Source organism: Oncorhynchus gorbuscha, linkage group LG10, assembly GCF_021184085.1.
Source record: "Oncorhynchus gorbuscha isolate QuinsamMale2020 ecotype Even-year linkage group LG10, OgorEven_v1.0, whole genome shotgun sequence".
Lineage (NCBI taxonomy): Eukaryota > Metazoa > Chordata > Actinopteri > Salmoniformes > Salmonidae > Oncorhynchus > Oncorhynchus gorbuscha.
Window position 1 is genome coordinate 42,209,217 of NC_060182.1, and position 12,037 is coordinate 42,221,253.

Sequence of the window (12,037 nt, forward strand, 5' to 3'; positions counted from 1 at the left end):
TGTTCTGGACTCTTCTCCCTCTGCAGTTGTCTGTGTTGGGATGTGGGGGACTGGCTATAGCACTGAAACCTTTTCGGATCCTTCAGACTGTCTACAAACCTGTATGAGCTGTGAACACTCTCAGGGGATGTCTGTGTCTTCTGCTTGACAGACAGACAGACAGACAGACAGACAGACAGACAGACAGACAGACAGACAGACAGACAGACAGACAGACAGACAGACAGACAGACAGACAGACAGACAGACAGACAGACAGACAGACAGACAGACAGACAGACAGACAGACAGACAGACAGACAGACAGACAGACAGACAGACAGACAGACAGACAGACAGACAGACAGACAGACAGACAGACAGACAGACAGACAGACAGACAGACAGACAGACAGACAGACAGACAGACAGACAGACAGACAGAGTGGCAGTTTGAGGTCAATGATAGAAGGTGGAGGCATTTCATTTAGTTAACCTCGAATGTGCTTTATTACTGCAAACACGCACTGCGTTTTCAATTCACGTCTGAGAAGGGATTCTATCAACCATGTTGGTGTGTTTTGAGGCTTAGGGTTGTCAAAGAGAGTAATCATGTTTAGGCTGCCAATATAATACGTTGAGATTGTTAGGTAAACATGAATACACGTGTACATCATTTGTGAGAACATACACAAGCACGTTTAGGAATGAATTCCACTACTGGCATACTGAGGAAGTAGCTAGTACATCAAAGAAAGATGCTGTCCATTTAATGAACAGCACTTCAACCCACAACTGAGTTTGTAGGGGGAGAGGCTTCATGCAGTCTGCAAACATTTGATTAGGAGCAGCAATGAATGGCTTTTATAGATGCTGCTGACGTTTTATGTTGGGTCTTGTTTCTCCGGCCCTGGGTAGAGGGGGTGGAGTATGTAGCTAGTTTACAGGTTTTGCTGGGTTAGGTGGGGTTGGAGGTGGACTGTGTGGCTCGCTCTCCCTGAGTACAGGCTGATTGGATTTATCCAGAGAGGGAGAATCTGTCTCCTCCTCTCCCCTCCCCGTCTCTCCATCCTTTCTCATTTATCTGTCTGCTTTAATAGGTACTCCATCCCAGAAGGCTTGTTGCATCCATGTCAGTTTTGTTCCTCAGGGCGGAAAAACATGAGTGCGGCCAGGGGAGATGATAGGCGGAGCTGCTGAGGAGGGAGAAGAGGGGGGAGACCCCCAGGGGAGCAGTGAAACAGCACCGGGACCTTGGCCCATCCAGTACTAGGCTGCCTGCCAGGCTCATGTTTCAACCTCTGCCTCATAGAAAACCACAACACACTGACTGACAGTTCAGCTCCAGTCCACCATAACGGATCTAAACTCCCAGATTCACTCAGTCAACCCGAAAAGCAATTGTGCCATTGGAAACTGAGGAATACAAGTGAGTGAACGATTCGAAGCCTAAAACCAAATGTCTAGCAAACAATGTTATTCAGCTCTTAAGTTAAAACCCTCCTCCTCTCCTCTTCTCTCCTCAAGTGCCATAGCCAAGTGAGGAATACCACTGAATGGCTCAAAGCTTCCAAACTACCCTAGCACTGCTCCTAAACCCTCTCCTCCTCAGTGGCCTACCCAAAGTCATATTAAAGAGTGCTCTGCCACCACCACCCTCTCTTTTCCTCTACAAAAGGATGCAGCAGCCAAGACACACACAAACAAACACAAAAACACACATCATATAGTCCTGACTGTTGAACACTCACACTCACAATCACACACACACACACACACACACACACACACACACACACACACACACACACACACACACACACACACACACACACACACACACACACACACACACACACACACACACACACACACACACACACACACACACACACACACACACACACACACACACACACACACACACACACACACACACAGGTCCCTCAATAAATCCCCGGTAGGGACAAAGGCTGTCAGAGGGCTAGCTGCTGCTGCATAGATTAATAGGATTTCCATAATTAGGCCTCAGGCAGCCAGCTGACAATAGGATCCTCTAGGCTTTGTCTCAGAGCCAACGGAATGGTCCGATAACACACAAACACACAAGCTGGCTGAGGGGCCAGAGAGGATGTTCGGTGGACGAGGAGCTCTCACAATGACGGAAGAGACTCTGAGACAGTAGGACTAGAACGGTCAGTAGGGAACATCTGTCACTCTCATGCGTATTCACACACGTGGACTGCAAAAGCGCAAACACAAATAAGTTGCTCATCGGGTGTGCATGTGGAAGAGATACTGAATAAAGTCCCTGAATTTCTTTGTGCATATGTTATATTCGCTTTACAAGTCGACAATCAATGCATATTTGATGTGCAGTTCTGGAGAGTTGAACTGGACATTACAGAGCACGGAGTTGGCAATAAGAAGCTTTTAAATACTCTCCCATTTACAGAGTAAAGCAGATCTTTTCATTCAGTAAGCTTCCAAAACAAGTGAAACTAAGAGAGTTTCATCATATTTATTACTGCCAATGACCTTTCTAAATGTGGGTTTTTACCCATAATCCTGTGTGATCATGAACATTTGACTGAGAGGTCTCTGTGCCTACAATACAAAATTCCCCATAGAGATGTGGCTTTATAAACCACATAATCCCACAGTACTAGATAGAATTACAGGATCTGAAAGAGCAACTAGAGAGCAACGTTGCCATAGTTTTCAACTGTGGATGAACAACATTGATATGTGCACTACGTGTGAACTCTATGGTGCACATAGCGAATTATTATCATGTGTTATCAAGCTTTTGAGAACACATTCCCTCCACTGGCGCACCGGACACCCCCACAGCCCCCACAAGGCAGGGGGGTCCACAAGCTCTGGTGTCCATGCACCTGTCATTCATGTCATTAAATTTGGATTAAAAAAATATTTTGACAGTAATCTTCCGAAAAGTCATTCATAAACCTTTTTAATGTCCATATGTACTAGGAAGCTAAGTAAAGTACCAGTCAAAAGTTTGGACACCTACTCATTCAAGGGTTTTACTTTATTTTTACTGTTTTCTACTTAGAATAATAGTGAAGACATCAATACTATGAAATAACACATATGGAATCATGTAGTAACCAGAAAAGTGTTAAACAAATCTAAATATATTTTATATTTGAGATTCTTCCAAGTAGCCACCCTTTGCCTTGATGACAGCTTTGAACACTCTTGGCATTCTCTCAACGAGCTTCGTGTGGTGATGCACTTCAATTAACCAGTTGGATTTAGGGGGCACTATTTTAAAATTTTGGGATGAAAATGTTCCCGTTTTAAACAAGATACTTTGTCACGAAAAGATGCTCGACTATGCATATAATTGACAGCTTTGGAAAGAAGACACTCTGACGTTTCCAAAACTGCAAAGATATTGTCTGTGAGTGCCACAGAACTGATGTTACAGGCGAAACCCAGATAAAAATCCAACCAGGAAGTGCCGCATTTTTAGAAACCGCCTCATGCCAATGACTCCTTATATGGCTGTGAATGAGCTACGAATGAGCTTACGTTTTCCGTGTTTTCCCCAAGGTGTCTACAGCATTGTGACGTCTTTTTAGGCATTTCCCTTGAAGAATGGCTGTAAGGGGCCATATATGGCATGTGGTCACATGGTGTCTCCCGCAGAAAACCTTGCATAAAATACTGAGGTAGCCATTTTTCCAATCGCTTCCTATGAGAAACCAACTGCCTCGGATATATTATCGAATATATTTGTTAAAAACACCTTGAGGATGGATCCTAAACAACGTTTGCCGTGTTTCTGTCGATATTATGGAGCAAATTTTGAAAAAAGTTTGCCGTTATAGTTGTAGCATTTTAGGGTCGATTTCTCAGCCAAGCATGATGAACAAACAAAAGCTATTTCGCCTACAAAATAATATTTTTGGAAAAAAGGAACATTTGCTATCTAACTGGGAGTATCCTGAGTGAAAGCATCTGAAGTTCTTCAAAGGTAAATGATTTAATTTAGTTGCTTTTCTTATTTTCGTGAATAATAAATAATATATGCCATTTAGCAGACGCTTTTAAAATGTTGCCTGCTGCCAGCAGAGCCTAGCATAGCATTATGCCATGATAAACTTACACAAATGCTTGTCTAGCGTTGGCTGTAACGCATATTTTGAAAATCTGAGATGACAGTGTTGTTAACAAAAGGCTAAGCTTGTGTTTGAATATATTTATTTCACTTCATTTGCGATTTTCATGAATAGGAAAAGTTTCTAGGGGTATTTATGTCCGCTGCGTTATGCTAATGCGTTTGAGGCTATGATTACGCTCCCGGATATGGGTTTGCTCGACGCAAAAGGTTAACATGTGTGCCTTGTAAAAAGTAAATTTGTGTAATTTCTTTCCTTCTTAAAGCGTTTGAGCCAATCAGTTGTGTTGTGACAAGGTAGGGTTGGTATACAGAAGATAGCCCTATTTGGTAAATGACCAAGTCCATATTATGGCAAGAACAGCTCAAATAAGCAAAGAGAAACGACAGTCCATCATTATTTTAAGACATGAAGGTCAGTCAATGCGGAACATTTCAAGAACTTTGAAAGTTTCTTCAAGTGCAGTCGCAAAAACCATCAAGTGCTATGATGAAACTGGCTCTCATGAGGACCACCACAGGAAAGGAAGACCCAGAGTTACTTCTGCTGCAGAGGATAAGTTCATTAGAGTTACCAGCCTCAGAAATTGCAGCCCAAATAAATGCTTCACAGAGTTCAAGTAACAGACATCAACTGTTCAAAGGAGACTGCATGAATCAGGCCTTCATGGTCGAATTGCTTCAAAGACACCACTACTAAAGGACACTGATAAGAAGAAGAGACTTGCTTGGGCAAGAAAGACAAGCAATGGCCATTAGACCGGTGGAAATCTGTCCTTTGGTCGGATGTGTCAAAATTTCCAACCGCCATTTCTTTGTGAGACGCAGAGTAGGTGTACGGATGATCTCCGCATGTGTGGTTCCCACCGTGAAGCATGGAGGAGGAGGTGTGATGGTGTGGGCGTGTTTTGCTGGTGTCTCTGTCCTCTCTGTCACTTGATCTCTCCCTGCACGCAGCTCCCTCTGCATGCGCACTGAGTCTGTGTATCCATACCAATGGCTTCAGTTGGGTTGCTCTGACAGATATATTTGAGAAAGGAGGAGATAGGAATCCCGTTGGGAAATCAATGGTGGAACGCATAATGCCCCACCAAGCAGAATGTCGACCCATCACGTTCACATTGCCATGCTGTGTCACGCGGTTGCTAAACTAATCATCACTCAAAGTACGTAATGTCACGATTCCAAAGCTATACAATATTACAGTTAATTATTAGCAAGTCAATTATCTCACATGTCAGAGAAGATTTCTAATGTTGTACTTCTTGTTGATGAAATTCATGCTCATGTTGGGTTTGTGAGCTAGTGCCCAACTGACTCTCATTCACTCCTTGAAGGAGAGCTCTACTTGTCCCAGAATCGCCCAGAATGCACCAACAGTCTTGACATAGCATTGGCAACATATGCTGAGAAATTGTTGGTGCTATTCCACAACTCCGATGGAGTCTCCCATCTCCTCAAAAGTATCTCTGGCTCCCTCTGCTCAAGTAATGAAGAGATATAAAAGAGTAGTTAGCTACTTTTCGTCCCTCTAAACTCTAACAAAACTCATGGAACATTATATATATTTTTTAAATCATCTCTCCTCTTATATTTGATGAGGTTGAAGCACATCCGACATTGTTATGATCTTAATCAGACATGACTGTACTAATCATGAGACCACGAGCATACACTCAGCATCAACATTTTTGTGATCAAATTAGTGATACCAGAGCCCTACCAGTACCCTAGTTATTGATGAAAAACAGGCCCAACCCGTTGCTAACCCTATGTATAACGTCGGGGCCCGTCGGGCTTGGGTCGGGTAGAAGAGCTCTAAGCTGGAGAGAAGACTGTTTCACCTTTTCTCAGCGGAGGGATGGTGAGTTTGGTGAGACCCAGCCTCACCTCTACTACCTCCCTCCATCCCTCCCTCTCTCCCAACAGACTGACTGACAATCAGATGCAGGCCATTAGTCCAATAAAATAAAAAAACGGATCACTATGTTCACTCAGCTGTGCCTCACAAGTAGTACAAAAAATTATCTATTACCAGTGGGCTCATATACCTACAATTTTGAAGTAAGGCAATTCAAGCATAGCCAATATGCAGTGATAATGTAATGAGCCATTAGCCTACTGTACAAACCTCCATGCTACAAAACTGTTTTTAATGTTGCATAGGCTTGTGTTTTTTAAGTCATGCTTTTAATAAAAAAATCTGTGATAGAGTGATAGATCTCGGCTTGCTTTTGGACTGAAAAGGTTGGCGATCACTGACCTACAGTATAGCAATATACACTATATACATGTAGTTGCTATTCAGCAGCTATTTATACACTTGAAAGAAATTATACACCAAGTAGCCAAACGATGAGGGAAAAAGTTGTCGGCATGAGGATACATTTTGCCACTATTTATTGCTGAACTCAGCAGGTTTTGTCTGGCTAATAGCCTACGCAAATGGGCTGCAAGCAAGGTAGATTCAAGTATGTCCAACTTGTCTCCTGATGTCTTCCTTGTTGATTCTCTCTCTGTGTCTCTTTCATTCTTTATTTTTCTTAGAAAAACCTATCTCTATGTCTGTGCTCGTCTCTCTTTTTTCATGTAGAGGCCCATAGTAGCTACAGTATGCGACTGCGTCACCTTGCATTTTCGTCTACACATGTTTTCACCGTGGCCTGAAGGTCCAGTTTCTGGGCTCGACTGCTCTCTATACAGAGTATTGACAACCCAGACAGTCTATCCTGAGACACTGTGCATTACACACGGAGTGTACAAAACATTAAGGACACCTTCCTAACAATGAGTTGCAATTAAGGAGAATGTGAGATGCTCAAATAAAGATGTTGCAGAGCTGCTGTATTTAAAGCACCTCGCCATTCTGCACAGTTTCCCCGATGTTGCTACGGCGATCAAGCTGTTTTTAACCATCCCTGTAACTGTCGTTTCTGCGGAGAGATCATTTCCTAAAATAAAACGAATGAAGAACTACCTAAGAACGAAGCACAAGGCTCTCGTTCTCATATGCCCTTTTGAACACCCCGACGAAGCTCCCCTCATTACAGTGGCGTCGTTGTAGCCTTGACCACAGCATTTGTTCACCGATATCCCCTTACTTTCATCAGTTCAATCATTTATTTCTCAAGGCCTGAGGTACTTTGAGGCCCTTTGATCAGTCACATTCTTGAATTCTAAGAAACAAATACAGTATCAATGTAGTATTCTACAGTACCAATGTATTATTTGACATTGTAGAATAACAGAGAAGATATCGAAACTATGAAATAACACATATGGATTCATGTAGGAAACAAAAAAGTGTTAAACAAATCCAAATATATTTTAGATTTTAGATTCTTCAAAGTGGCCACCCTTTGCCTTGATGACAGCTTTGCACACTCTTGGCATTCTCTTAACCAGCTTCACCTGGAATGTTTTTCCAACAGTCTTGAAGGAGTTCCCACATATGCTGAGAAATTGTTGGCTGCTATTCCTTCATTCTGCGGTGCAACTCATCCCAAACCATCTCAATTGGGTTGAGGTCGGGTGATTGTGGAGGCCAGGTCATCTGATGCAGCACTCCATCACTGTCCTTCTTGGCCAAATAGCCCTCACACAGCCTGGAGGTGTGTTGGGTCATTGTCCTGTTGAAAAACAAATGATAGCCCCACTGAGCGCAAACCAGATGGGATGGTGTATTGCTGCAGAATGCTGTGGTTGCAATGCTGGTTAAGTGTGTCTTGAATTCTAAATGTTTTGAAGGTGCTGACTGTATTATTTGACATTAATAGACTGGTTTTGCCCACAACAACTTTCTATCCCAGCTGGGAGAGAGTGTGAGAACGGCTCAGGTCATGCAGGTTCAGATAGGACTATACAGGACAGTTGTATCTTTTTGTAAAAATCAGTTGGTTGCTGATTAGTATGGTTTAATTACTGAACAAGTAATTGCATTAATAGCAGCCTTGCAACACCGTGTATAGCTTTCTGAATTGTTAGGCTTAACATGAGAAAATTACGACAAAATAGGCCTACCAATAAACATTTATCCATTAGCGAAAGCAAAGATATTGGCTCCATGCACAGGCACCATAGAATGCCTATCATTGATTAGATAGGCACCCCCAATAGACGTCTCAATTTCAGCACCATGGACAGCGATCGGTAGTCTATACTTTGTGAGTGGCTGTCTGGGTGACGCATTCAATGTATTTATTTTTTAAATGTCGGGGGACTCCGACCTTATTGGGGGTCCAGAGAAACTGTCCTACGCCAGTGATCGCATCATTAAGAAAAGAGGGAGTGAGGTTTTTTCTAATATGAGAAGAAAAAAAATCACCCAACCTGTACCAAAAATTTTTTCACCCAACCTGTACCATATGCCCCAGGTCTCCCTGGAACAGGATCCATCTGTATAGCTCTTGGCATGCTGCTCTGATGATGGAGTGGCCAGCAGTTAGACCCCCCTGGATTTCTCAATGAGTCCTCTAACATCCTAATGTCCTAACGTTCGCCCTCCTCCATCCTCTTTGGGTCCACACGCCTGCTGTCCAGTCCCTCCCTCCCTCCCCTCCCCCACTCCTCTCCACCTTCCCCTTCCTCCCTCTGTCCGCTGTAGGTTTTATGAGTTCCCCTGGGCTTCCATCTGTCTCTGTCCCACACTGGCTCCGTTATTGGGCTTTACGCTGCTCACAAACTGCCTGCTGCCGCAGATGGGAACGGACTGGCCTGCAGGACATGGAGCTAAGTGTCTCTGTAGCAACACTCTCTCTCCAACTCTCTCTCGCTCTGTCTCTCTCTCTTTGTCTCTTGGACATGGAGTTACTCTACCCTCTCTCTCTCTCTCTCTTTCTCTCTCTCTCGCTCACTCTCTCGCTCTCTCTCTCTCGCTCTCTCGCTCCGTTTCTCTCTCCAATCTGCCGGACAACGATTTCTAAGTCAAACCATAGACATATATGGTCAGCTGGCTGGGTGTGGAGTGGAGAATGTCCAAATGTCTTTAAGCATGTTTCCTAAAAAAGACTGTGGTGTCCTAGTACAGGTTGTCAATGTTTCTGGGAGGACCGCAGTGTGTGGCAGGCTTATAGGGGACTGATTACTTTAACTGGTTTGCACGTTGGGAACTTAAGGCAGTCTGCGGATTTGAATATGAAGGACTTCATAATCCAACAGCCATCTGCTCTGCTGCTCTGATCTGATGGGACTGAATTAATAGGGAGGCTGTAATCTGAAGAAAACACACGGCGAAGCTGAAGAGAGGTTGGAGGTTTCCACCCCTCCTCTCCTCTGCCTGTTCTGCCGTTTAGGTTGAGGAAAGCAACACAGTCAGACTGAAAAAGCCACCGCGGTTGGTGGATATTGAGGTTGATTTGATTTAAATGATTGATTTAAAAGATGTCGTTTGAAGACAAAAACATGGAGAGGGCTGGAGGTTGGAGGTTCCCACTGGGCCTGTTCTGGAGGCCAAGGTTTAGTAGTCGACTCCGGCACAGTCAGCCTGTTCTGCCTGGAATGGTTCAAGGCACAGCGGTTGGTGGATGTTGTTGAGGTTTGAGAGAGAGAGAGAGAGAGAGAGAGAGTCCTCCCTCCTCCTCTTCTCTGCCTGTTCTGCCTGGCTATAGAGAGAGTTCCAGTTGCCGGTCGGTGGATATTAGCGGTTTGATTTAAATGGCAATAAGAGTCCAGGCTCCAGCCTCACAGTCATACAGACAGTGGAATGACTCATGGATAATCAAGCAGCTAGGCCTCTCTCTATTGCTGAAGGGAATACTGTCTCCCTGGCAGTTCAAGTCCTCCACTCCTGGGTCCTCTTCTCTGCCTGTTCTGCCTGGGAATGGGGAGTGCCATCTAGTCAGACTAGAAGAGGCCAGGCAAGTAATAATGACAGCTTCTTGTTCTTTATTCCTTTACTTTACCCCTCCTCTCCTCTTCACTCTGTCTGCCTGGCTATAGTTCAAGTCCTCCACTCCTCCTCTCCTCTGCCTGTTCTGCCTGGCTATAGTTCTAGTCCTCCACTCCTCCTCTCCTCTGCCTGTTCTGCCTGGCAATAGTTCTAGTCCTCCACTCCTCCTCTCCTCTGCCTGTTCTGCCTGGCTATAGTTCAAGTCCTCCACTCCTCCTCTCCTCTGCCTGTTCTGCCTGGCTATAGTTCAAGTCCTCCACTCCTCCTCTCCTCTGCCTGTTCTGCCTGGCTATAGTTCAAGTCCTCCACTCCTCCTCTCCTCTGCCTGTTCTGCCTGGCTATAGTTCAAGTCCTCCACTCCTCCTCTCCTCTGCCTGTTCTGCCTGGCAATAGTTCTAGTCCTCCACTCCCCAGGCCAAATCGTGACAGTTCAATAATGCCAAACTATTCCTGGAATGTCAAGCTAACGCCTCAGCAAGAAGCAGCCTGACTGTGTGAGTCTATATGAAGCGGCTGATCCTACTAACATCAGTTGTTTTTTCCCTTTTGCATTATTCCATATGCTCCCCTTCTCCCTTTTCTGCTGGTCTTCTCAGTGTATTGAACAGGCATGATCAATCAGAGGCTCCCTGCGTTGTGCTACACACAAACGTGCACCAACAAAACACACACACACACACACACACACACACATATAGAGGAACAGCGCCAGCTCGTCAGCCAAAGTACAGAGTAACAGACAGGAACAGGCATTCCACTCTCCCAATGTTCCATGGGAGGCTGCAGATGAATAGCACACTATTCTGTTATTCCAAACCCACCCAACCCCCCCTCCTTTCTCCTCTCTCCTCAACACTGTCCAGTGTCCATTCTCCCCTTCCCTCCATCCCTCTTCCCCCTCTCTCCAAACCACTGTCCAGCATTCACCTCCCCCTTTCTCTGTCGAGACGGCCAGTGGTCTGTTTTGAAGCGATGGTGTGCGCAAAGGGGTTGGTTCGGGGTGGGAGGGGGAGGGGAAGGGGGTGACAGCATGCAGCAGGGAGATAACAATAGGTCATCTGGGAGTGCTGCTGGTGCAGGGAGAAGTAGGATAACCTTATCAATACTATCACCACCACACTACTAACACAACCTGGGAAACAATTCCTCCTGGCCCCTTACCTCTCTCTCTCCATCTCTCTCACTCTCTCTCCCCGCTCTCTCGCGCTCTCTCTTTATCTCTCTCTCACTTTCTTTCTCCCTCCCTCTGTCTTTATGCTCCCCAGTCTCTCTCTCTCTCTCTCCCCCCCCCTCTCTCTGGGTAATATGAGCTCCTTCTGTTGCCATGCATGAGGGTAACACTAAAACACAATCCACTACCAGCAGGAGAAACAGGAGAAAGTCATTCCCACGAACAGCCTCTCTGATAAGAGGTGTTCTGGCCATGTGTCACTGTGGACACAGTAGTAGCAAACAGGAAAACAGGCTGAGGAAAAAGAGAGTGTTGATTAAAGGAATGGTGAAAGGCCTGTGTTAAAACAATGTTAAAAGACAAGTGAGGTTGAGGGACGTTTTCCAATAATAATATATGTGAGAAGAAGATAATAGGTTGCACACAATAACAATAGGCTTTTATAGTGTTTCAACCAGTGGAGGCTCCTCCGAGGAGGAAGGGGGGGGGGGTCATCCTCCTCAGTGAAACTTAAAAAGTTATCCTTTTTAGACAAAACTTTACTCAATATACTCACGTCACCAACTGTTTGATTGAAACACATTGTTTGCAATGAAGGTCTATAGTAGCCTCACCAGCACTCTGTAGGTCAGCACCATGGTGTAGCCGGGGGACAGCTAGCTTCCATCCTCCTCTGGGGACACCGACTTCCATAAAAAACCTGGGAGGCTCATGGTTCTCACCCCCTTCCATAGACTTACACAGTAATTATGGCAACTTCCAGAGAATGTCTTCCAACCTATCAGAGCTCTTGCAGCATGAACTTACATGTTGTTCACCCAATCAAAGGATCAGATAATGAATTTAGTACTGA

At 44.8% G+C, this 12,037-nt stretch overlaps 1 protein-coding gene across 3 annotated transcripts in view; it reads left to right on the plus strand.

Annotated features, from left to right (window-relative positions):
* fignl2 (fidgetin like 2) overlaps positions 1-12,037 on the plus strand; it is a 33,345-nt gene that overhangs the window by 14,190 nt on the left and 7,118 nt on the right. The window contains exon 1 of one of the 3 annotated variants that reach the window (XM_046366164.1): positions 360-1,408. The exons of the other annotated variants lie outside the window; for them this stretch is intronic. The gene's annotated coding sequence lies outside the window, so the exon portion shown is untranslated. Of the gene's footprint in view, positions 1-359; positions 1,409-12,037 lie in introns of those variants that run through there. 3 annotated transcript variants of the gene reach the window in all.